Below are 26,182 nucleotides of genomic sequence, written 5' to 3'. Positions count from 1 at the left end.
CATTTCATAATGGTGTGGCAGGTGTTATGTTTCAGGAGCAGGCTGTTTAACAAGTCAAATGCTTATCATTCCCTCTTAAGCATTAACTCTTTCAAAGCAATGGAATTATATTTTTTGGCTTGAAATGGTGGTTTCTTCTATATTTGATTTCTCGGTTTTCTTAGTAGATATTACTGTCTCCTCTAATGTTTCTTCAAAACTTTCGCCTATCTGGGAGATTTTCTTAGAGGCTACCTTAGATGCCTCCTCCTCCTCCTCCTCCTCCTCCTCCTCTTTAAGTGATATCCCAGTGGATGAGATTTTGGAGGTTGTTAAAACTGAGGATTCTAGATGGGAGCAGATAACTTGGACTGGGAAGTGGATTCAGCCCCGAAATGCTTAACCCACTGGTGTTAAAACGTGTCTCTTCGCCTTCCAGCAGTTTCCTGTAAGCTGCTATCTCAATGTCAAGAGTCATTTTGACATTGAGCAAGTCCTGGTATTCCCGAAGGTGGCATGCTATCTCACTCTTGGTGTTCCTCAGATCATTCTCTAGCTGCCCAATGCTATCCTGGTAGCCAGCCACCTCGGCATTGTGCCGCTTCTCCAGCTCCAGGATCTGCCTCTCCAAGGACTCGTTGGCCCCACGCAGGCCGTCGATCTCGATGGTGCACGCCTGCAGCTGGCTGATCTCTTCGTGGCTGTCTCGGATGGCCTCGGTGCTGCGTGCCGCCTGCTCGTTCAGGTTGGCGAACTTGGACTTGTACCATTCCTCTGCGGACTGCAGGTTCTTAGCAGCCAGGGACTCATACTGGGTGTGGATCTCCCTCAGCGCCGAGCTCAGGTCTGGTTTAGCCACAGCCACGTCCACCTCGGCCGCGGCCTGTGACGACGCCTGCAGCGTGGCCAGCAGCTCGGCTACCTCCTCGTCGTGCACCTGGCGCACGAAGGCCAGCTCGTCCAGCAGCGACTCCACCTTCTTCTCCAGGTCCAGGCGGGCCAGTGTGGCGCCGTCCACGTCGCGCTGCTGCGCCTTTGGGGCGCGCTCGGCACCTTTGCGTCCGCGGCTCTCCTCCCCGTAGCGCGCCCGCAGCCGCGGCACCTCGTAGGCCAGCCCGTCGCGCTCAAGCAGGGCCTGAGCGCGCGCCGAGCTCCCCTCCTCCAGCTGCGCGCGCAGGTCACGCAGCTCACGCTGGAAGAGCTCGCCGACGCTCGACGGCTTGGCGTGGCGCTGCCTCAGAGCGGACAGCTCGGCCTTCAGTGCGTGGTTCTGCGTTTCCAGCTGCTGCACCTTCTCGATGAACACCGCGAAGCGGTCATTGAGTCCCTGCAGCTGCTGCTCCTCGTTGGTGCGCGCCGCTGCCTGGCTCAGGTCCAGCCCGTCGGACGCCGGTGGCCGGCGATATAGGCCAGGCTGAGGCCGAGCGACGTGGCCGAGGAGCAGGCGGTCGAGGAGGCCACATTGCAGCAGGACAGCGACTGTGAGCGGAAGCTGCCGGCCCGGAGAGGCGCGCGGACAGGCGGGAGTCGTCCCCGAACACCTTGCGGTAGGAGGAGGAGCAGCAGCACAGGTAGTGCTCCAAGCCGGGCGTGCGGCTTCGCCTGGAGATACAGAAGAAAGGAGAGGTGCGGCAGGCAGGTCCAGAAGCAAACTTTTAAACTGGCTGAACCCTTGAAAGATGACAGAGGCAGATGTCCTAGTTCTTCTCCAGGGATAACTGATGTGGGGATATTAATGCCCTTTTGTGTCAACTAAACATACATCTGTGTTCACAGTAGCATGCATTAGCTGAGGAGCAGGCATCTTCTAGGCACCAGCACCAGCTAAGAACCAGCTTGCTTTGTAGAGTTAGCTCTGGCTGGCAAATGGTGTATCCATAGATGAACCGTAAAGCACTTTGGGCAATTTTCTATTAGTGGACGTTTCACTTCATTGTAAACTTTCGTTGTTATAAAAATCCTGTGTACTTAGCCTAATCATTTTCTCAGGATAAATACCTAAAACGAGAATTGCTTAGTGAAAGCTTTTCCCATTTTTAAGTTTACAGAGCTCCTCAGACCTTAATGTGCATATGAAACACTTGGAGATGTTGTTAAAATGCTAAAATGCAGGTGGGATTTAATGGATATAAGGTGGGCCTGAAATTGTTTCTCGAAAGCTTCCAGGTGATGCCAGGTGTACCCTTAGACCATATTTTGAGTTGCAAGTTTCTAATATGCTGTGTCAAGTTGCCTTCTATGAATTAGATAGGTTTTAATAGTATCTTATGTTTACAAAGTGTTTTCAGTTGTAAAAATACTTACACATATGTTAATTCATTTACCAGTTCAGGACCATAGGTCTTACCACCCATTCATCTTTTATGCATGTGGAAATAAGTTTGGCTTATCTACCAGAGAATTTAAGAATAAACAAGATGTCAATGAACTTCTTAAAGCCATGCCACATAAAGGGCCACTGAAGAAACTTCTGATGTTTAGCCTAGAGGATATATCGAAAACCTCATGATAATTGCCTTCAAGAAGGTTGCTATATGGAAGAGGTCATACAAGCCTATTTTGGGTAGAAACAAAAGTCTCTCTAGGACTACGTATGTCAATGGTACGGAAAAACTGAGTTTGTCTCAATGTGAGGAGGAACTTTCTAGCCAACCAAGCTGTACAAATACAGAGTGAGATGTTTTGTAAGGTAATGAACTCCTTATCACTGTAAATATTCAAACAGAGGTTAGACGACCACTTGTTAGTGGATAAGAGAGGAATTCAGGCAGCACTAGAAAGTGGAGTAATGTCCCTAGCTGCAAGAGTCTAGGGTCTGAAATCTAAAATCTTACTATCAATTACAGTTTTAAGATAAACATAAAAATGCTGAGAATGAAATGCTATTGGTATTTTGTGCATAATCTAATTTTTATGTGCATGCTTGTGCCTTTTAATTTTTTTTATCAAAAATGAAGTCATCTACCTACTACTTGTAACCAGCTTGTTTCATAACGTTATTTTCCTGTGTCATTAAATAATTACCTCAAAAAAATGCTGAGAAGACTGGATTTGAAAGTACTCAGGTTACTGTAGGGGAATGAGAGTGTGTTGGCCCCCTTCACTGCCCTACATGGTTAGGGGTCCCATAGTCACCCCCTTGACCTATTCCTGGACGAGTCCAAGCTCCCTTATTGTGTATACTATCATGAGAATAATACGTATTAGCCCTGGTATCTCTTCCTTCATTTTTAACTTTCTGCTACATATTTCAACAGAAAATGCCTTTTTTTTTTTTTTTTTTTGTATGAACTCATCTGTATTTCCTGTGTGACATATATAGTTCCATCACTTCTATGTGTCCTCTCTATTTTTGGGGGCAGTTCTTTTTAGAAATAATCCCTACAAAGCTTCTGAATCAAGAGTGAACTGAGCAGGCACATTTGCTACCCCTTTCAAAAATATCATTAAAGTGGTAAAAAGGTTATACAAAAGGACTAAATCCATGAGAGCCTTGAGAGAGGAAAGTGTTCTGTGCATCAGATTTTTAAAAAACAGTTTTATTGTGATATAATTCATATACTATAAACTACATCAATTTGAAATGTAAAATTCAATGGTTTGGAGTTGTACAAATATTCACAGACTTGTAAAATCACCACAATCAACATTAGAACATTTTCATCACCCCCCACAAAGAAAAACTCCTGTATCTGTCAGCAGTCTCTCTCCATTTTGCTTCAACCTTCCCCCGCTCCCAGCCCTTGGAAACCACTAATTTACTTTCCATCTCTATAGATTTGCCTATTCTGAAATTTTATATAAATGAAATTATACAATATTTTTTAAACTGGATTCTCTCAGTTAACGTTTCCAAGATTCACACAGTGCAGTATGTATCAGTGCTTCATTCCATTTTTATTGTTCAATAGTATTTTATTGTATGAATACCATATTTTATTTATCCAGTCATCAGTTGATAGACATTTGAGTTGTTTCTACTTTTTGGCTATCAAGAAGAATAATGCTTCTATCTAAATTCGTATGCAAGTTTTTGTGTGGACATATGTTTTCGTTTATCTTGGGTATATACTTAGGAGTGGGATTGCTGGATCATATGGTAATTCTATCTTTGGCATTTTGATTAACTGCCAAAGTGTTTATAAAGCACATTTAACATTTTTTATTCTCAGCAGCAATGTAGGAGGGATCCAGTTTCTTTACATTCTTTCTAACTCTTTTCGGTTATATCCCTTCTAGTGGATTTGAAGTGGTATCTCATTGTGGTTTTGTTTACATTTTCCTATTATTGACCATCTGGCTAATGATACTGACCATCTTTTAATTCATATCGGTTGGCCATTTGTATATCTTCTTTGGGGAAATGTCTATTTAGATGCTTTGCCCACTTCGTCTTTCTACTGAGCTGTGAGAATTCCTTAAATATTCTAGATACAATTCTCTTATCAGAGAAATGATATGCAAATATTTTCTGTCTTTCTAGGCATTGTCTTTTAACTTTCTTGATGGTGTCCTGTGAAGTACAAAAGTTTTAATTTTGATAAAGTACATTTTATTGTTTTTATTTTGTTTGTGCTTTTGGTAGCATATCTAAGAAGTCTTCACCTACTTGTGGACTAGATTTCAATGAAATTTCTGAAACACAGAATTTGCATGGGAGCATCTTGACAAACCAGAGTAGAAACCATGCCCCAGAACAGATGAGAAGCCTGGAGCAGAGATGGGAGGTATTCTTACCAGTAGAAGCTGTGATAGGCTCTATAATCCCTACCATTTATGTAGTACTTATTATTTACCAGGCACTAAGTTTTACCTGGATTAAGTTGCTTGTTACTACAATCTTATGAAAAGTAAATCTTGTTAGCTGCATTTTTTGAGTGAGAAAGTTGATACCCAGAAGAATTAAGTAAAATGCTGAAAATCAACCCAAGAAGGAGGGTTTTAAATCTAGGTCATCTATGTGTGACGTGCTCTTAATCACTGCATCAAACAAACTCAGAGGGAGTATGTGTAGGAAGAGGAGTAGGTTGTGGGATGTTAATCCCAGTAATTAATTAAATGAGGGTTTATGTAACAGCTGGGATGATTTTTCTTTCTTCATGCGTCTACGCATCACCTCCCAGTGTGGGGATTGCGAGCAGGAGTATTTGCCTCCAGAATTAGTTCCACTTAACAGAGGAAAATTCAAGGTCATATGTGTGAATCAGGGCATTATATTATCACAAAAATTTATTGAAGCATATGCATTCTTGTTCAGCTTGCTTTTTTTTGCTCATTGTTTTGGTGAGATCTATTTTCTAATTTAAGCAACTTTATTTTATTCTTATTATGTGAAAAACTCCTTTACATAAATATAATTTATTTAGCTCTTTCCTATTGATATTTATATTTCCATTTTTTCTAATACAATACTGACAGAAACATTCTTGTACTTGTTTGCTTGTGCATCCATTCAAGAGTTTCTCCAGAGTACATGCCCAGCTGTGGAATGGCTAGGTTGTAGAATATGCATATTTTCAACATTGCTAGATGGTGATACATTGTTTTCTAACATGTTAGTACCAATTTATGCTCCCTGCAACGGCAAAGGATTCTTTTTGCTTCTCATTCTATCTGATACATATATTGTCAGGGTTTTATAATTTATTTGATTTTAAGATGTGAAAATATGTTTTATGGATTTAAATTGCATTTTCTTGATGACTAGTCGATGCTATGAATTAAGAAAAACTTGGAAATAGTAATACAATATAGAGAATAACTTACATTTGATACAGGAATTGGTAGAATTGGCTTCTCTCTCTCTCTCTCTCTTTTTTTGTTTGGAGACAAGACTCACTCTGTTGCCTCAGTTGGAGTGCAGTGGCGTGATCACAGCTTATTGCAGCCTCGACCTCCCAGGCTCAAGTGATCCTCTATCCTCAACTTTCTGAGTAGCTAGGACCACAGGCACATGCACATGCCTGGGTATTTAAAAAAAAAATTATAGATAACAAGTTCTGCCCATGTCGCCTAGGCTGGTCTTGAACTCCTGGTCTCAAGCGACCCTCCTGCCTTAGACTCCCAAAGTGTTGAGATTGCAGGCATGAGCCACTGTGCCTGGCCAGAATTGGCTTCTCTTATAGGCCATATACTTAAATTAGACCTTAGAGTCTCTCACTAGGTCAACTTTTTGCTTAGCTTCTAGGAGGCCCTAATCTTGAAGTGAAGGCCAAATTGCCTGCCAAACCCAGAGACCAAGTTCACCAATGTCCACTTCATGTGCTGCCTAAGGATTATCCCATTCTCCATTCAGCTGATGATGACAATTTAATATTCTTCAGGGAAAATCCATGCTCATAAAAAAGAATGTCTTTAGTCTTTACAGTCAGGACAGAACATAATAATAGGTTAATAGGATGAGAATATAATAGAATACAGTACACAAGGTGCAGTGGCTCATTCCTTTAATTCCAGCACTTTGGGAGGCTTAGGCAGGAGGATCTCTTGAGTTCAGGAATTTGAGACCACTCTGGGCAACATAGGGAGACCCCATCTCTACAAAACAAATGAAGTGAAGCAAAACAAAAAAAAACAAAGAACGAAAAACAAAATGGGTAGATTGTTAGAATGACAGTAGAGATATCCCAAAGTTGGAGTTAGAAAGCCTCAACACCATGTGGGTGACTCCAATAGCTGGGGCATATTGTGCTGCCAAGGTCAATATCATTCTACTCCATTATTTTCTCTCAGAGAAGGACTTTCTTCATATTCCTTTAGCTGTGTTTTCTTTTCTACTTTAGTATCCTGGAAGTTAAATATAAGAAAACACAAACTCACAGAAGTTCCTCAGAAACTGGTTTTAAGCATACATTGGCTTAGCTCCAGATTTATGAAAAATGAAAACCAAACAGAAAAACAAGGCTAAATATTTTACTGGGTCTGCATGATCTTAGTTTTGCTAAAACACTCAATTTTTATTTCAAAACAAAAAGATTTGCTTTTACAAATACAGTTGAATGTGTGTGAACTGATTCATGTGTAAGGTTATTCACTGAAGCAAAATAATAAGATTGAAAATGCTGGGATTTAGAAACTAATAGCCAAATATATGGCACTTTAACAAGCTGAACTGAGGAAGATAACTGGATCTTTCTGACCTTCCCTCTCTTCCAGTATCTCAATCCTCTGACCTTCCCTCTCTTCCTGTATCTCAATCCTCTGTATCCCCCCTCTGCAGTTCTCTTATCTGCCTAAAGTCTAGACTTGGCAAAGAATAAATCAATTACCTTTGGTCCCTTCCCCGAGTTTTCATTAACTGAACTCATACTGCAGGAAGAATGACTGAAGTCTGTCAACACACCTGGACAAACTTGTTTGTGCTGCGGGTCTAACATACTTTATTTTAGGCCATTGTATGTTCTTCAAGCCCATTGGGTTCCCCTAAAAATCATTTCATAGTCCCTCTAAAATCATCCACACTTTCTCATCTCCCTGTCACCTAAGAAAAGGGTATATAAGTGTCTATACCCCATTTCATGCTGGGATAATCATTCTGTGATTTTTACCCCTACTCTTGTGGAAGTCAATACATTTGTATACATTTTCTTCTATTAATATGTCTTTTGTCAGTAGATTTTTAGCAAATCTTCAGATTGCAAAGGGGAATTTTCCCTCAACCCTCCAAAAACTAACAAAATGTCTATCAATAGAATATTGAGTCCATATCTTAGAGTACATCTCTACAACTGAATTCAAACATGTAACTTTGAAAAAAGACACAGTTCTCTATATATTAGTTGCCAAGGTATTTTATTAAATAAACAAGCAAGACACAGAACAGCATATACATAATGGTATACTTTGTGTAAAAAAAGAGAAATACATTTTAATTTTCTCATATCTGCATAATTAATGAAAAATATTCAGGAAATTAGTAAGAGTGGACACTTGATAGGATCGGGGGTGGGAACTGAAGAGGGCAGTGTCTAGGCAGATAGAGGCTAGGAGTGAAAGTAAGATTTTTCACTGAAAAAAAATTTTTTTGAATCATGAGAACATGTAACTGTTAACACAATAGCACAAACATAACACTTATTCTTAGCCCATGATCAATAAAGCATCGACATTTGGGTTGATTCTCTAATTTCAGGCTTGCCTAAGTAAAGTGTCTGAGCACTTGTCTTACATGTCATTACTGAAATGATAGAGGAATGAACAAAGTGACAAAGGGAAGATCTGCCCCATAGGCAAATCACAGTTGCCCACTCAGACACTGATTGTGCTTGTCAAAACAACAGTTTTTCAATTTCAGAATATTCTAAGTTCTAGTCTTCACAAAACGCTTTTTGTGAATAAGTGCTCATGATTAACCATCTAACTTAGAATGACCTGCCTCCATTTCCGTCTATGAAATTTCACTCATTTTTTTCTGACTATCCCAGCCAGGAATTAAAATACACTGTTGCTACTATTGAAATGTAACCTGCACAAATTCCTCTTATGTGCTGTACATCTTGGACTTCTTTACGACACTTACTGACTCCCATTGTTTCTGTCAATTTAGTTTGTTTTGAGCTTGTCCTCTTTATTATTCCTGCTACTATTATGATTCAGACACTTATCACTTCTTACTGAAATTCTTCATTGTCTCCTCACTCTCCGTCTTGACCCACCACAACCTGCCTCTCCAACCACTTCTGTCCCTCCCCCTACCAATTCATTCTTTACACTACAGCTGAAATGGAGAAAACTTCAGATTAAACATGGTGGACTGAACACACATTTTCCTCTGCTTCCTGTTGCAATCTCACTAAAATAAGAGTTTTTTTAAAAAAGGCATAAGCTTATAGGAGAAATGAAGTAAGAGATTGAGATTATAGTGGAGAAGAAATGTCAACACATTATTTGAAGATGAGAAGTGAGTTGATGACTCATCAGAAAAGAGAAAGCTAACACCAAAGACTTGCAAATGGGATGCTAACATGAAAAACGTGAATGCATGCCTGATGATTTTAAGGTAGCTTAGTGAGTGATTGGAGGCAAAGATGTTGGCAATGGGACATAACAGAGGAATTGATTGAAAGTCTAAGAAATAGATATTTCTCATCCCTATTCTGCAAACAACTGTGAGACTAACCTCTTTTCATACTGGATGGAGACTGGAGGTTTGATCTTTGTGACAACTGAACAGGTAAAATTTCAGATCTCATAATATAAAAAGGACTCAAAACCAAGGCACTTCATCATGAAATTTCAGAACCCCAGAGATAAAGAGATCCCATAACCTTTCAGAAAAGGAAATACTAGTCACATATAAAGGACAGAAAATAGAATGAACAATGGGCTTTTAACAATACTGAAGCTCAAAGACAATGACTTTAAAAGTCTAAGATAGTATCATTTTCAGCTTATACATTTATATTTAGCTGAATTATCAAATGTGAGGATGAAAGTAATATATTTCAGGTATAGAAGAGATATGACACATACTTTTTATTGGCTACCCAAAAGTTTCCAAGTTCACTTTCCTCTTTTTACCTTCCACTATAGGCTGGGAAAAATTACTTATTATTATTTCAGATGCCCTTGTACTTAGAAGTCACCATGTAGTCTCCATTCTGGCCAGTGAGGTATAAACAGAATTCTTCCAGTGGATCTCTAGAAAACCTTTTGATTCCTCCCTCCCTCCCTTCTTCTCCTCATTTCCTTGTTTTTATCTACCTACCTACCTACCTACCTACCTATTACCTGTCTCTCTGGACACAGCTTATCTTTATCTTGCTTGTTTTCATGAAATTAGGATATTTTACAATATTCCTTATTTAGTGGTGCCCTCTCCTGAAAAAGTAGAAAAGTTTAGATATTTAAGTTTTATTTTTGTTTATTTGTTTTAATGATGATGATTGGGGAAGGGTTGTGGATCTTCCAGTTTTATCGTTCTTTTTTGTCTTATAGGACCCTAATTTTTTTCCTTTTTTTCTTCTTTCTCCCTTTACTGCCAAGTTGCCAAAGGGCTTGTCTTCCTTCCTTTTGACTTTTCTTTTCTCACTGAGAGCTATGTATTTCAAAGACTGACTTTTAAGATGTAGTCTATCCTTTTAAATCTCACCTGTCCCTTTATAGTGCATCAGTTCTTTTCAGTGGTGCCTGGTCCTTTAAACAGCTAGTGTTTGAAGTTACTATCTAGTTGCCTATACTCTGACTTGCTTAAATGCTTTTTAATGTAAACTAAAAAGTTTATGTTAAACTTTCTAATGTAAACTAGCTTTAATTTATGATATTTAAAAAATTTAATGTAGAGACTCCACTCTGGCCAATGTGGCAAAAACTCATCTCTACTAAAAATACAAAAATTATCTAGGTGTGGTGGCTCATGCCTATAATCCTGGAACTTTGGGAGGCCGAGACTGAAGGATCACTTGAGGCCAGGTGTTCGAGACCAGCCTGGTCCATATGGTGAAACCCCGTCTCTACTAAAAATATAAGGATTAGTCCAGTGTGGTGGTGTGTGCCTGTAGTCTCAGCTACTTGGGGGGCTGAGGCAGGAGAATTGCTTGAACCTGGGAGGTGGAGGTTGCAGTGAGCTGAGATCAGACCACTACACTCCAGCCTGGGCGACAGAGCAAGACTCCATCTCAAACAATGTAAAAAGACTGACAATATTTACCTTTTAAGATGTCACTGAAAAATTAGTGAAAGCTTTTTTTTTTTTTGAGACGGAGTTTCACTCGTTACCCAGGCTGGAGTGCAATGGCGCGATCTCGGCTCACCGCAACCTCCGCCTCCTGGGTTCAGGCAATTCTCCTGCCTCAGCCTCCTGAGTAGCTGGGATTACAGGCACGCGCCACCATGCCCAGCTAATTTTTTGTATTAGTAGAGACGAGGTTTCACCATGTTGACCAGGATGGTCTCGATCTCTTGACCTCGTGATCCACCCGCCTCGGCCTCCCAAAGTGCTGGGATTACAGGCTTGAGCCACCGCGCCCAGCCGTGAAAGCTTTGAATAATGATTTATTTACAAATAAATTCAGTATGATTACTTTCAGGTGTGGTGAGGACCTTGGGGAATACTTCCTTTGCAAAGAAATATTATTTGTAATTATCATATTTCTTAATCTCACGGATTTTGTATTACAGTAGTACCTGATTGTAGTTTGTGTTCTTTGGCAGTCTGTTTTCCCCAATGAAATATTGTTCACTTAATTTATTTGCTTAGCGAACTTAAAAACAGAAGTCATAGTTAGCAGAAGTAAATTTTAGCTCAAACTATACCCATGACATTGTGAATTTTGCATAGAAATTTACTAAGACTTATAAGGAGTTATTGTCTTTATAAAGCTTCCTATAAAGGGAGATGCTGAATCTGTCTTCATCACTCATTCTTCTTTTAGCTGTCCTCACCACCAGGGAGTTCTTTCTTTACTGTGTTTAATCAAATCCTTTAAATCACATGAACAACTGTTAAAACAAACTAAAATTGGCCCAAGGAGGCCTATGTGTGAGTTCCTAACTGCAGCCCAACTCAGTACTTAAACTGAAAACTGAACTTAGGAACAGATAGCTGAATCCCTGCCAATCACAGGCAGCCAATTGTTCAAACCATGTTCAAATAAGACAGATGTGAGCTATAACCAACTGGGCTATCTCTGTACCTCACTGCTGTTTTCTTTATGTTATTTTCTTTTCTCTGGTTACAAATATAACCTACACATTTGGTGGGGTGGAACATTCTGAGCCATTTTTCGTCTGAACTGTTGCTCAATTCTAAAATCACAAATAAAGGCCAATTAACATCTGTAAAACTAGATTTGTTGTAATTTTACCCTTTAACAGAACACGCTTCCAATATGACTAATATTTAGGAAAACAACTTGAGTTTTTGCCATCTTTCTTCTCTGCAGACACATTTATAACTTTTAATTTTACTATATTTTGTGTGGTTTAGAATTATATTTTAAAATTTTATAAGTTAAGGAAAATTTCTGATCTATTTTTAAATACATGCTAGGATTGTAGCTCATATTTATTCTATGAGAATATGAGCTTATCTTATGGATCAAAGACATTTTTTTCATAGTAACTGGAAGCAGGGTGGTAGGTGGAAGTGGTAAAGCCAGTAAATTGGTGTGATATCTAAATGGGATGCTATTTTTAAAGAAATAATGAATGTATGTATTTATTTATTAAATATTTGTTGAGCACATATTGTGTGCCAAGTATTGCACATACTTGAACTACCAAACAAGTTCTTGCCCAGTGAAAGTCTTTCAAGAACATACTTTCAAAAGCACGTAATGGTTTATAACTAGTACATTAATTGTGGAAATATGATTGCTTCCACAATATTTAAAATATTTTGTGTTGTATAATAGTTGAAACTTTCTCTTACATTTTGTTTATAGTACTAAGTGTTCATGAACTACCCCTTTTATAGATAAAATAAAGGGACACTTCAGCCATATTCTTATCAAAATTGTCATAACTTCTGAATTATTGAAATCAGGCCTAGATTGTTGCAGTGGCTTTTCAACAGGTGTTCTTGTTTCTAGTCTTTACCATTTACAATAAATTCTCTGCTTTGAAGTAAAATTATTTTCCTATATTAAATCAATTTATGCTACTTCCCTGTTTAAACACCCCATTGATGTCCTATTTAAACATTGTTTTGAGTCATTTAATGAGCTGTAGGTGAAGAAACATGATTTTCTCTCTACACTGCATGAGTTCTTAATTATGACAGATCTTTGTAATAAAAGACAGATTAATAAGAGAAAAACAGAAGTTTCATCAATAATGTATATCTCATCTATACATGTGAGACACTCAGGGAAAAATGAGGAGTTCTCTGGAGTAGATCTGATATAGGTGGCTTTGACTTTGAGCTTAAATACCATGGTTCCCCAAAACAAAGAAAGAAGTATGGGGGAGAGACTCAGTTATGACAAGAAAAAATTATGCCAAGAAAATCCTGATAAAAAGAACAAGATTTATTATGAAGATTTTTGCTGATGACTTCTCCACTGATAAGAATTTCTAATGATTAAGTCATCCTTCTCTTCCTAGTACAGAGAGGGAGACACCCTTACAAATGAGGATTTCATTTATAGATATAAATTTTTCTTACAAAAGAATAACTTTGTTTTCAACTTCTCTTGTGTCTGCTGTTTCTCAAAATAATCAACTTTAATCTTTGTGACAAAAAGGCATTCTTAAGGTAGCATATTCTGGTCTCCTATAGTTACATTAAGGTGGTGTGTCCTGAATTTCATCAATATGTTATAAATATTTTGAAGCCATCACATTTTGTTGTGTGTAACATATTTATAAAACAAAACCATTACATCTCTTGACCTCGTGATCCACCCGCCTCGGCCTCCCAAAGTGCTGGGATTACAGGCTTGAGCCACCGCGCCCGGCCCACAACCAGTTTTTTAAAAGGAATGCAAATACCTGTTATTCTGCATTTATAAAAAGTTTTGAGATAGAGGTATAGAATTATAGTCTATTCAGAGAAGAGATGTGGGGAAAATCCGGAAATTTTAGAATAAAATCTAATTTTCTAACTACAGTTTTCTTGACTCTAACTTTAGAGAAAACAAAATGAATGACTCTTTCTTCTTTTCTACAACCTCTCTCTGATTGCAGATGCTTCTTTATGGCTTCTTTTTAGTCCTGCTCTGGATATATCTGTCACAGGACAAACAATGAAGACACATGAGGAAAAGTAGAAAAGTAGTTGTATGGACCATTCCCAGATATTTTCAAAGGATAATCCTTTGTTATCTAGGGCAATAGATATGAGGGTGCTGAGTTGGAAAAGCCAGAGAGAACTGAATTATTCTAATGAGAAAGGAGTGGAAGCTTGGTAGTGATGGGGTTGAGGACACATTGCTTCAAAATATCATAGGTTGGCATTTGATAAAACAGCACAAGCAGAAAGTACTCCTTGACTTTATCACTGTCTTTCTTCCCTGAAACAGGCCGTAAAATAATTCTTTGACCTTCCTCAGAATAAATCCCTCATTTTGAGGTACCCTTCCTGTATCCAGAGGAAAAAGAGCATCCTTATCTCTGAAGACACAGGGACACAGAGAAGAGTCTAAACAAACCAGCCTTGCTAAGTTGCCCACAATTTATTTGCATTATGTTACCAGCAGTGAGTCTGGGCAGGGTTTACAGTCCTGGGTTCTTGCCTTCCTTGAAGAAAGAATTCAGCTAAGAGACAGAAGTAGATTTAAAGCAGAAGTGAAGGTTTATTGAAGCAAAGTATACGTGGAAGGGATCAAGTGGGCAACTTGAAAGACTGAGTGCCCTGCCTGATTGTTGGCTCAGGTATCTTACAGAGTTATAATTTCCTGTCTCTTCTTAGTCTCCTCCCCTCATCCTTTGCCTTGGGCAGGTATTGGCTAATCACAGCATAAGCAGTGACTTGCCAGCATCTGGGAGGGGCCACATGTGCTATTTGGCAGTTGAAGTTATGTGTATGCTCTCTTAGGGTAATTTCCTTTACCAATCTAGCACCCACAGATAAAGCACCCACATTGTTTATGTCTGGACATGTACCCAGAGGAAGGTCAAATGTTGCCATTTTGCCCCTTACTGTGCATGCCTGGACACATTTGCCATTTTTAAGTTCTTATCGGGAAGTTGTTGCCCAAAAGCTCAAAATGTTTCCTGTTTGATAGGAAATTTTCCCCTCCCTGGTACCAGTCAAGACCATTTATCATTCCTGAGGAGACTGCCTGGCAGTTGCCTGACATTTGGGGCCGTATCCTGCCCTACTCATATCTGCCTATCTACCTACTCTGACAATTACAGTATGCCCCTTTTGTCTAATTATACTTTTCCTCAACTATCCACTTCATTAAACTTAGAATAAAAGTACATATTTCCCTGTTTCTTTGGATCTTTACTTCTGAAGGCCCTCGTGTCATGTAAAACTTACATTAAATAGATGTGTGTGCTTTCCTCTTGTTTTTTTATTTTCTGGTTTTTTTTTTTGTTGTTGTTGTTGTTTTGAGTTTCTTTGGAGACAGGGTCTTACTCTGCCACCCAGGCTGGAGTGCAGTGGTGTAATCATGGCTCACTGCAGCTTTGACCTCTTAGGCTCAAGCAATCCTCCCACCACAGCCTCTCAAGTAGCTAGGATTACAGGCACACACCACCATGCTTGACTATTTTTGTAGATAGGGTTTTGCTACATTGACTAGGCTTGTCTTGAACACCTGGCCTTAAAGCAAGCTTCTTGCCTTGGCCTCCCAAAATGCTGAGATTATAAGCATGAGCCAGCATGCCTGGCCTTTTTTCTTATTAATCTGTCTTTTGTTATAGGGGCCTCAGCTATGAACCTTGCAATGTGTGAACAATCTTTTCTCTCCCACAGTGCATAGATGGTAGGGGAGGCAGTTAGTTTGGAACCAAGGATGGAGAAGCTCTGGGGAGGAAGAGTTGATAAAAGGGTAGGGGTGACAAGTCATCTGAGAATAACTTTGAGGAGGAAGCAGAGATCTAATGAGGATTTTTAAATTAATGTTTGCCTTTTGGTGTCAGATGTATTCCTTTGTCTTCCTATAGAAAAATTGGAATTATTTGCTAACATTTCATAGATTTGGATGTACTTTTAGGGAATAGCTGAGTCTTACTTTAAAGTGGGAACGAGAACAGATTGTCAACAGGGTTAACTTATTTACTTTAAGCCCAATGTATTTCATGTTCAAATCTGAGTGTGTGTGTATGTGCATGCGTGCATGCATGTGCACAAGCACATGTGCCCACATGCTCGCACAGGGAAGAGTTCAAGAAGAATATAGATACCTTGTGGTTTGACCTTGCCTCTTCTATTCCCATAGATGTGTCTATTTTCAGTTCTTGGTGACCTAATAACTACAAATAGCCATGGAGACAGAGACAATAAAGGTTACCTGTAAGCTTTTAAGCTTGGTGGATCATGATATACTAGTGTCAGTTGAAGAATGACAAGGTTCATAAATTTGTAAAGGAGAGCTTTATTTCTAATAAATGGTTACAGCCTGAAGGGTGGCCATTCTGATCAGCTGGGTAGCATGGCCCCTGGCCAGAAGCTAGAAGCAGACACTTTTGCGGGGCAGGCAAGGGGAATATGAATTTATGCTGAGCAGGGTGGCTAAATATGCAAATTCAATAAGCTATAGAAGGAATAATGAATATTTATGAAATGAGAAACATTTATATGCACAATTGAGCTTCATCTTCCTTTATGGGACCCATGTTCAAAAAATGGCAGGATTAGCATGACCCAAGGGTGGAGTTTCTGACCCTCTGATGTCAAAAGGTGAAGCAGAGGACACAAAACCCTTATTGTGCATCTCTAAAGACTTGGAATCTTACTCAGCCTTAGAAAGGAAGGAGATCCTGCCATATGCAACATGATGATTTTAGAGGACATTAGCTAAGTGAACTAAGCGCCAGAAAGAAAAGTACTCCATGATCTTTCTTACATGCAGCATCTTAAAAAAGGTTGAATACATAAAAACAGAGTAGAAAGGTAATTACCAGAGACAGGGGAGATCAGGAGTTGTAGATAAGTTACAGTTTTGTCATATGAATAAATCTAGAGGTCTGATGTACAGCATATGGACTATAGTTAATAATATCCCTGACACAGGGTGTTTCTCAGTCACTTTTGCCAGCTGGAATTGTCCGGCTGTTAACGCCCCAACCCGGACCTCGCTCAGCCCCAGGCCTGCTGCAGGAGGCATGCTGCCCATTTGGGCAGCCAGGCCATACCTGGCTTGCACACTGGCTCAGCCCATGACTGGCCCAGGAGTGCCCCAGCCTACCTGTGTTATAGCTCATACTCATGTTCAGCAGTTCTCGTGTTCTTGTCCTGCATCCAAGAGGAATGAGGTTACATTGACAAGTGAAGGGTAAGAAGGGCAGAGAAGAGCTTTATTAAGTGACAGAACAGCTCTCAGCACAGAGGGGATGTGAGGGTGGTCCACCACATGAAGTCGGGTGGTCTCCCCTTCAGTGTGGTTGGGTCCGGGACTTTTATGGACTCAGAATGAGGGAGTGGTTATTGGTTTGTGAATATGCAAAAAAGGTTAAAACAAAGGGACAACTCAAAGCTGGGCATGGCAGTATAAAAAACCAATTAGGAAAGGGTAGGTATATGTAAAATAGGTGATGGGTAGGGATCAATCAGAAGAAAGTGCACCAAATGGGTAGAGAGGTTCTCAATCCAGTCTGTGGATTTGACGTGTGGCTTGGCTTTCAGGCTTTAAACTGTCTTTGGCTTGAAGGTGGGGTTTCACTGGGGACCTGTCCCTGTCTGCCTAGGAATATGTCTGCCTCTTGCCGCTATCTTCATTGTATTGTATACTAGAAATTTGCTAAGAGAGTAGATTTTTGGTGCTCTTACACTCCCCCTGCCCCCGCCACATACACACTCCAATTAGGGAAGGGTGAGATGATGGATATGTTAATTGGCTTGACTGTAGTCATCATTTCAGCATGTGTATGTACGGTTAGATACGGGCAAAGAGGAATGAAGACAATGGTCCCCAGGGAAAGCCACTGTGCAGAAAGAATAAAGATAAATAATGAAGAGCAGGAGTTGTCCAAGGCTGTGGTGGTGGAGATGTGTGTGGGCTGACGAAAGGTATCTGTGACCAGGGGAACAGTATGAATTGGAGCAAAGAGGTAAGGATCGTTATGGTATGAGTTTAGGAAATATCACCAGTCCAATACCACCAGAGTATTAAGAGGGAGCAAGGCAGAGGTAAAAATGAGAAAGACTAGAGCCAGATCATAGAGGGCCTCATTTGCTATTGAGCTTGGGTATTATCCAAAAGGTGATGAGAAGCCTTTGAAGGGTTTTGAGCAGGGCACACTATGCCCAGACTTGCAGCAGAGTAGAGGATAGATGGGGAGGTGGCAGGGCATTATCACAACCTATGGTTATCTCTTTCCATATCTCAGCATTGATCTGGGTGATTCATTATGAAAAAATTACATACATTATCTGGGAACTTTTGTGATTCCATTATTCTCTTTCTCATGTATAGGGCAAAGAGGCTGAGATCCACAGGCTGCGATCTTTAAACTCCCTTTCAACTTTGAGAATGGCGACTGGAAGATGACAATTCATATTGTTCTCAGGAAAGGTAAAGAGAAGCTCACAACTTTGACTCAACCTTTGTTAGCTTATCCACAACTGTGTATTCTGATAAAGTACATTCCAATGAGTATATAACTCACTAATCACAGCCCTCTCCGGCAGTAACGCAATTAATATTGTTATGTAATCCACAAACACAATCACATGAACACAAGGAGTGGTAATATGAGACACAGGACAAAGTAGTGTCATTGACAAAGCAGAAAAATAATTAGCCGTTGAGACTAGAATTCATACACAAAATCTCATTTTTCTCTTGGCCTTCACAAGGTTCACCAATCAGGCATCTTGTAGGTGCTTTCTGGACTGAATGCTGTCTATTCAAAAAAATTTATTTTCTTAGAAGTGAAACAAGTCATGTATGAAAATGTCTCGATTGAAAAAACTCAATGCAAAAGCATGTAGAAACAAAAGTACAGTTCCTACTCCTTCCTCATTTCCAGCCCCAGTCGTATCTTCAGAGAAAACTACTGATGACAGTTGGCTTTCAGACATTTCCTACTGTGTGTAAATAATATTTATATACACATAGACACATGGACTTTACATAGTGAAGAAATACCGTATTATTTTGTTACTTACTTTTTTCATTAAACAATGTATTTTGAGAAGAGTTCCATGTCAGTATATATAGGTTGATCTCATATATTTTACTGTATATTATTTTATACTATCATAGATATTTCAATTGTTTCCAGTTTTTCATAATTACAAATGAGCCTGCAATGATTGTCCTTGTTCGTCCATCTTTGTGCGTTTATGCAAAAATATCTATATAACAGATTCCTAGAAGTAATTGTTTCTTTTTTCAATATTAAGTTATGAAGACTCTAGTTTGGAATCAGTGAAGTGTTTTGCTTTTAGTTGTTGAGCAGGTAGCTGTGACTCCCACATTTGAACCTCTATCTCACTGGGCTGGTGTCCACCACTGTGAATGAATGGTGGCTGTACTAGGTAAATGCCAGAGGCAGTCAGTTATTTGAAAGCTGCTCCAGAGAGTAATGAATGAATTTTGTGTCTAAGGAAGTATTAAAGGGGAGGCTGGATATTGTAAAGAGAACATAAATATCAACCAAGGGTTAAATTTTAGATCTTCATACTCCCTCTGAACCTAGAGAATGGTGGCTGGAAGATGGCAATACATATTGTTTTCAGAGAAAGTAAAGAGAAGTTCTTGAATTGGAGGTTCTTTGGCTGAAATCTGCCCTTACTGAGTTTTCTTCAGCCCATCTAAGCCTTACAAATCTGTTTTTTTAAAGCTATTGCTAAACATTAAAAATCCAAAAATAACAGATGAAAATATCAATACAAGACTTCTCTAAAAAGTTTAGAAAATCTGGCTGGCCTGGGCCTGCAGATATCTTTGTGGAAGTAAAGAATGATTTCTCTATGATTTATGTGCCAACAGAATGATTAATATACAATCTGTTTGCTTTACTCACTTGTTTTCAGTCTAGTCCCCCAAAGCATCTGGGTTTGGATGTCTTGTACGTGGCCAAAGCCTAACGGAGCTTAAGGATTTTCTTAATACATTAAGAAGGCAGATATATAACATGAGTCAGTTCTTAGCTATGAAACTCATTTGATGATTAGTTGGGTGGGATGGTGATGAATCTGTGACATATTAGTAAACCAAATACCTGAAGATGACAGTGTCTTATTTCAGAGAGGAGAAATTAACAAATGTAGCCCTCAAGGCTCTGGTTATACTTCTTTTATTATAATATAAGAAAAGGTAATCAGTGTAGCTATCTGCATGTTATTCTAAGGAGGGGGCAGTTGAAGGCACCTAGGTCACTACAGTTCAGTCAATGTAAGATGTAAATTTTGAATATATGCATAGTAATTTCAGCTATCGTTTCCTTGTGGCTTAATTTAATATTCATTTGCCTTCAAGTACTTTTTACTGAAAAGCCATATTATGACACTGCATCCAGATATACCTTTTTTAATTATCAAAGTATTATAATCATCAAAGTAATATATAAACCAGATTGTGGTTTTATGTCCTTAAAGAGATTGGTAGTTACAGAAGAAGGTGCCATGTACAAGGGTCTGCCTTTTGATCGGTGTAGCTGCCCAGTAAGGCCCAGATCCCTGCTGAGTCTTTAGTGTGAGAATCTCCCTTACCACTAGAGGCATTGTTTTGCTCTCCAGCCTCATTTCTAGTCTTTTCCCTCTCAATTCTATTTGAAACCGCAAAGGATATTTTCCCCATTTCTTCCAATGCGCCATGCTTTTTCTTATCTCCAGAACTTTGCGGAAAGGGGCCTCTCAGTAGGGAGCACTCTTCCCCCCCCCCCCCCGCTTCCCCTTCCATTTGGCTCTTTTTATTCATTACCAGTTGAGAAAGACTACTTTTTATCATACCCTGCCAACTTTGCTAATTTTCTATTAAATCTGTTTTCCTAATCTTATGGTTTGAAATGACATTTTATTGAATGTGCATTTTTTATTTTAATTGAGATTGAAATTTCAAAAATATGTTTATGTTTCATGTTTTTTTCTTCTCTGACAATTTTTTCTTTAAATCCTTTGCCATTCTTCTCCTATCTCCTCTTCCTCATAATTCTTTCACATAGATTTTGGAATTGTCCTGTTGATGGGCATTTGTTGGGTTTACTAACTCCTTGCAACTCCTTTTTCTAAACCCCTGCACATTACTTGCTCCTAATTTCCTCTTCTACATTTCTAATGATTCCTTCTTAATTCTCTTTTTTCCTTTTCCCAGCTGGGGTTCTTTTCCTATTTTCTTTCAGTTCTACACCCTCTTCCTGCCTGGTTTCATCCATGTCTATGGCCCCAATGGCTATTTTTAACCATACTAATCTGAAATCTCTCTCTTCTGCCTTCCAGATTCAGATTTCCAATTTCTTTGGGGGCATCTTCACAAGCATCTCAAGTTCAGCTTATCCTAACTTTTCATCTCTGTTTTGTACTCAAGACCTAGTCCTTTGAGATTACTTAGTTCAGTTGAAAGAGTTATGGTCTACTCATTTTCCCAATGGAAACAGTAATGTTTTCCTTGATTCTACCATTCCATTTACCCTGCACATTCAGGTAGACACTTGTCCATCCTCCACACTGCTGCCAGAGTTCTCTTCCTACAAAATTCAAGATCTCTGTGGTAGATATAATAGGTTACAAACTCAGCATGACACGTACGGCTCTTTATGGTCTGACCTAGCTTCCTGTTCATCCTTATTTTCTACCCCTTGCCGTTTATATACTTTACTCTTAGCACTGAACTTGTTTTATCATGTCTTTGAAGAATGTGTTCCTTCTGCTTAGAATACTGTTTTTCATCTTCTCCTGCATATTCTTCATAGTCCAGATCAAATGGCACCTCCTCTGGGAAGCCTTTCTTGAGATGCCAGGTCGAATTTCTCTGCTCTCTACATGAGTCACTTCACATCTCCTTTATGATTTTGGTTAAATTTTTACACACACACACACACACACACATGCATGTGCGCATGCACACACACATGTAATACTCTTTATGAACATTATGAAGTGGATAATACTCTTTGTAGATATGATTACATGCATTATGCCCATTTTATATACATATGCATGTATAGTATATACATAAACATATATCATGCCCAATTTATATACATACATGCATGTTTGTATGTATTAGATACACATATAAATCAATAAAATGGGCACAATGCATTTAATTATATTTATGAAGAGTATTGCCTACTTCACATATGAAAAATATTGCATAAGTAGTGATATAAGTATGTCCTTTGGCTCTCAGTTCTCTCATGTGCTGTTTAGAGAATATAATAGCCAAATAGTTCTTGGAAAGAACCTTGTATTGCAGAGTAAGAGGCTTAGCTTTGCCTCTATATTACCTCAAAGTTTCAATTTCCTCATTATAAAATAAGGCAGAGTGACATTAACAGAAGAGATGCCGTATAAATTAGTAGGCACATATTTGTAAAAGATTCAAATGTGACACTATACAAATATAAGAAAGAGAAGAGAATCAACACTAATGAGTTCCTATGACTACAATGATGTATCTATTATTTTTATCAGTTTAGTTTTTTATTTTTTAGATATGGGGTCTTGCTGTTACCCAGGCTGTAGTGTACACTGGCATGATCATAGCTCACTGTAACCCTGAACTCCTCCTGGGCTCAAGCAATCCTCCCTCCTCAGCCTCCCAAGTAGCTAGGACTACAGGTGCATGCCACCACACCTAGTGTATCAGTTCATTTGTAACCAAGTAGCTTCGGTTCAAACTGCATTTTAGTACTTTGTTTTCTTTCCTCCTTTCTCCCCAGTTTGAAGATACACCTTGGAGAAATCCAGCCTCAGAATGTTCTGTGAACCTCCACTCCCATTCTTTTCCCATTCTATGCTCCCATGCCTTATGTACATTTATTAACTCAGATGCTTGTTAAGTGCTCACCATACTCACTTACCTGGTCATGTATTTTCTTTGGAGCTTCGGGAGCCAGATCCTGACATGGACCAGATACTTGTGGAATTCTCTTCTCAGTCAAGGCCAAAACTCACCCCTAGCTAGAAATTAACTGCAAGATTGACAGCAATTAATTTGTAACCTGATTGAGCCCAGGATGGCACCGGCCTCTTCACCAAATGGAACAATAATTCAAGATAAGCCATTGGAGCACATCATACTACTTAACACCACTAAGGCTCTTCCTCTCCTGCATTCCAAACCCCTCTCTCTCTCCAAACAAAACAAAACAAAACAAAACAAAACCCTGCATTGCTTCCACAAATTGAAGAGTGGAAATTTTAGGGAAAATTCTTCCCACTCTTCTCCTTGCTCATGGATAATAAAACTCACTCTTTCTCTATCACACCTCGCTCTTGTTATGTTGGCTTCTTTCTACAAGCGGTAAACAGCAGGATCCTTTTGCCAGTTACACATTTTGTGTTGCTATAAAGAAGTACCTGAAACTGGGTAATTTATAAAGAAAAGAGGTTTATTTTGGCTTATAGTTCTGCAGGCAGTACAAGAAACATGGTGTCCACATCTGCTTCTGGTGAGGTTTCAAGATGCTGACAATCATGGCAGAAGGTAAAGGGGAAGCGGGCATGTCACACGATGAGAGAGGGAGCATGAGAATTGGAGCAAGAGAGAGGAGAGGAGGTGCTGGCCTCTTTTAAACAACTATATAGCTCACGTGTGAACTAATAGAATGAGAACCCACTCATTACCCTAGGGAGGGCACTAAACCATTTATGAGAGAATCGCTTCCCACAAGGCCCCACTTCCAACATTGGGGATTACATTTCATCATGGGACTTGGAAGGGACACACATCTGAATCATATCACCTGGCTAATTTTTAATTTTTTGTAGGTTGAAGTTTTGCTATGTTGCTTAGGCTGGTCTTAAACTCCTGTGCTTAAGCAGTCCTTGTGCCTGGGCCTCCTAAAATGCTGGGATTACAGGCATAAGCCACCACTCTTAACCCTATTTTTAAAATATGTTAACTTATGCTAGTTTTCTAGAGGCAAAGTAAAACATTAAAAATATAGTTTCTTCTGTGTCTGATGATGCAGAACAGAGTAGTTTCTTAACTGTGAGATTTGCTACCAATCTGATTGAAAAGCTGTGATTGTCTCTGGAAATCAACTGGTAAAAGGGTTTTATTTAGTTAGTTTATTAATGGGTTTTCTGGTATAGTCCTTACACTAGATTCGACAAACATAGCTTTCACAGATGGACAGGCTAAGTACCCAATCAGAAAAATGAGGTGCATGAGTTAGCTCTGAGTTAGCGTGCTCCTTGCCTTTTGTCACTCCTTAATGGTTCTTTATTCTCACCTTATTTTGTACAGTTGGTAAAGATGATGGGAATGACCATATTTATGTCTACTTACTACACAGGACCAAATACAGAGGTTATAAGCCGGATTCCATCAAATTTAATTTAGTGCAAATTAATATTACCCATATGATTGAATAAGATATCAAGAAGTCCAAATTACAAGAAAAGTTTCTAGTTGGCCCAGATATACTAAGTCTGAAGGGCTCAGCCATCCACCTAGCCACACTTTCACAACAGTCTTGGTTGAGGAGAACATTCCTCTAGTATTAGGTCTGAGGAGGGAATGAGACTCTCACACCCTGATACATGTTCCAGAAAGAGACCCCCACTCAAAATATTATTTTCCTTGTTCTTCCCAAGTGTCTCTTTCCAAGTTTCCAGATTAGTCTTCATTGATAGTCCCCAGATTGAACAGAGGACTCAGAAATATGTGCATATATGATTCTTACAGACTCTTTCTGCTATACAATCTAGCATCATACTAAACAAAAACAACACTAACATGTATGTACACATACACACATGTACATGAGAATACTTCGGAAGCACATCTGGTTTTAATCAATTTTTACTAGAATAAATTATATACTAAAAACAAATGGATTGGTATAGATTTTTCTTTTCAAGTATGAACTTTCTCTGTGGTATCCTATCTATCTCTCCAATTAGGCTAATTGAGTTAGAATATTCACATTGCTTTTATTAGAGACAAACAGTATGGATGCCATAAGCATCAATGTACTATATTCTAAGGGAATATTACAACTGTTTTTAATTTTGATGAAGTCCAATTTACACATTTTAAAAAATGAATATTGTGCATTTAGTGTTGTATCTAAGACATTTTTGCTTAACCCAAAGATTTTCTTTTTCATTTTCTTCTAGAAGTTTTAGGGTTTTTAGTTCTATGATCCTCTTTCAGTTACTTTTTATATATGGTGCAAGAATGAATTTTTTTTTCATATTACATGACTATTCAATGATTCCAGCACCATTTGTTGAAAAGACCTCTCCTGTCTTTACTGAACTTTCACCTTTGTCCATATTGTGTGGTTTTATTTCCAGACATTCTATTCTTTTTTATTGATCTATTGTTTACCTTCACACCAATAACATAATGACTTGATTATTGTAGCTTCATAAAATAAGAAATTTTGAAATCAGAAGTCAGGTAGTGTTAGTGCTCCAAATTTTTTTTCCCCAAAGTTATTTTTAACAATTCTAGGTCCTTTAAATACCTTATAAATTTTAGAATCAGCTTTCAATTTCTATAAAAAAGTATATTGGGGGATGATTGGTATTGCTTTGAAATTATGGCTCAACTTGGGGAAAATTGACATCATTAAAATATTGAGTGGTCCAACCTAGGACATAGTGTATCTCTCCTTTTATTTAGACCTTTAATTTCTCTCAGCTATGTTTTATAGCTTTCAGTGTATAGTTTTTACCTTTCTTATGCCAGGTTTACACTAAATATTTTATATTTTTGGATGTTATTTTAAATAATAGTTTATAATTTTCTAATTTCCTTTTGTTTACTGTGAGTATATAGAAATATTTGTTCTAGTAATTTTTTATAGATTTCAAAATAATTTCTGCAAGACAATCATGTGGTCTAAGAATAAAGAAAGTTCTACTTCACTCATTCCAATTTTGATATATTTTATTCCTTCTTTTTTCCTTATTGCACTGGCTGGAAACCCCAGTTGAATGTTGACTAGTAGTGGTGAGAACCAAGACCTTCACATTGTTCCTGATCTTAGAAACACAGCATTCAGTTTTTCACCATTGAGTATGATGTTAACTGTAGGTTTTTCATAGATACCCTTTTTCATGTTGAGGAAGTTTCCTTCTATCACATTGTTGAGAATTTTCTTCAGCAATGGATGTTGGCTTTTGTTAGATGCTTTTTATGCATCTATCGAGATGATCATTTCGGTTTTTCATTTTTAGTTTACAAATGTGGTGAATTACATTGACTATTAAACCAACGTTGTTTTCCCTGAATAATTTTTATTTGGCTATGCTATTTATTTTATATACTGCTGGATTATATTAACATTTGTTAAGAATTTTTGCATATATCTTCATGAAGAATATTGATCTATGTTTTATTTTATTTATTTATTTATTTATTTATTTATTTATTTTATTTATTTTTTTTTTTTGAGACGGAGTTTCGCTCTTGTTACCCAGGCTGGAGTGCAATGGCGCGATCTCGGCTCACCGCAACCTCCGCCT

At 38.6% G+C, this 26,182-nt stretch overlaps 1 long non-coding RNA gene and 1 pseudogene across 2 annotated transcripts in view; one reads left to right on the top strand and one right to left on the bottom strand.

The window, feature by feature from the left end:
- LOC105711728 (uncharacterized) overlaps positions 1 to 26,182 on the top strand; it is a 411,034-nt gene that overhangs the window by 23,748 nt on the left and 361,104 nt on the right. Inside the window, exon 1 of one of the 2 annotated variants that reach the window (XR_010340302.1) lies at positions 18,078 to 18,104. The exons of the other annotated variant lie outside the window; for it this stretch is intronic. This is a non-coding gene — a long non-coding RNA (uncharacterized LOC105711728). Of the gene's footprint in view, positions 1 to 18,077; positions 18,105 to 26,182 lie in introns of those variants that run through there. 2 annotated transcript variants of the gene reach the window in all.
- LOC105711544 (alpha-internexin-like) lies at positions 106 to 16,706 on the bottom strand (annotated as a pseudogene).

This window comes from Aotus nancymaae, unplaced genomic scaffold (assembly GCF_030222135.1).
Source record: "Aotus nancymaae isolate 86718 unplaced genomic scaffold, 86718_ANA_hifiasm-v0.15.2.pri h1tg000108l, whole genome shotgun sequence".
Lineage (NCBI taxonomy): Eukaryota > Metazoa > Chordata > Mammalia > Primates > Aotidae > Aotus > Aotus nancymaae.
The sequence above is the reverse complement of the archived record's forward strand: the minus strand, read 5'-3'. Positions and strand labels throughout refer to the sequence as shown.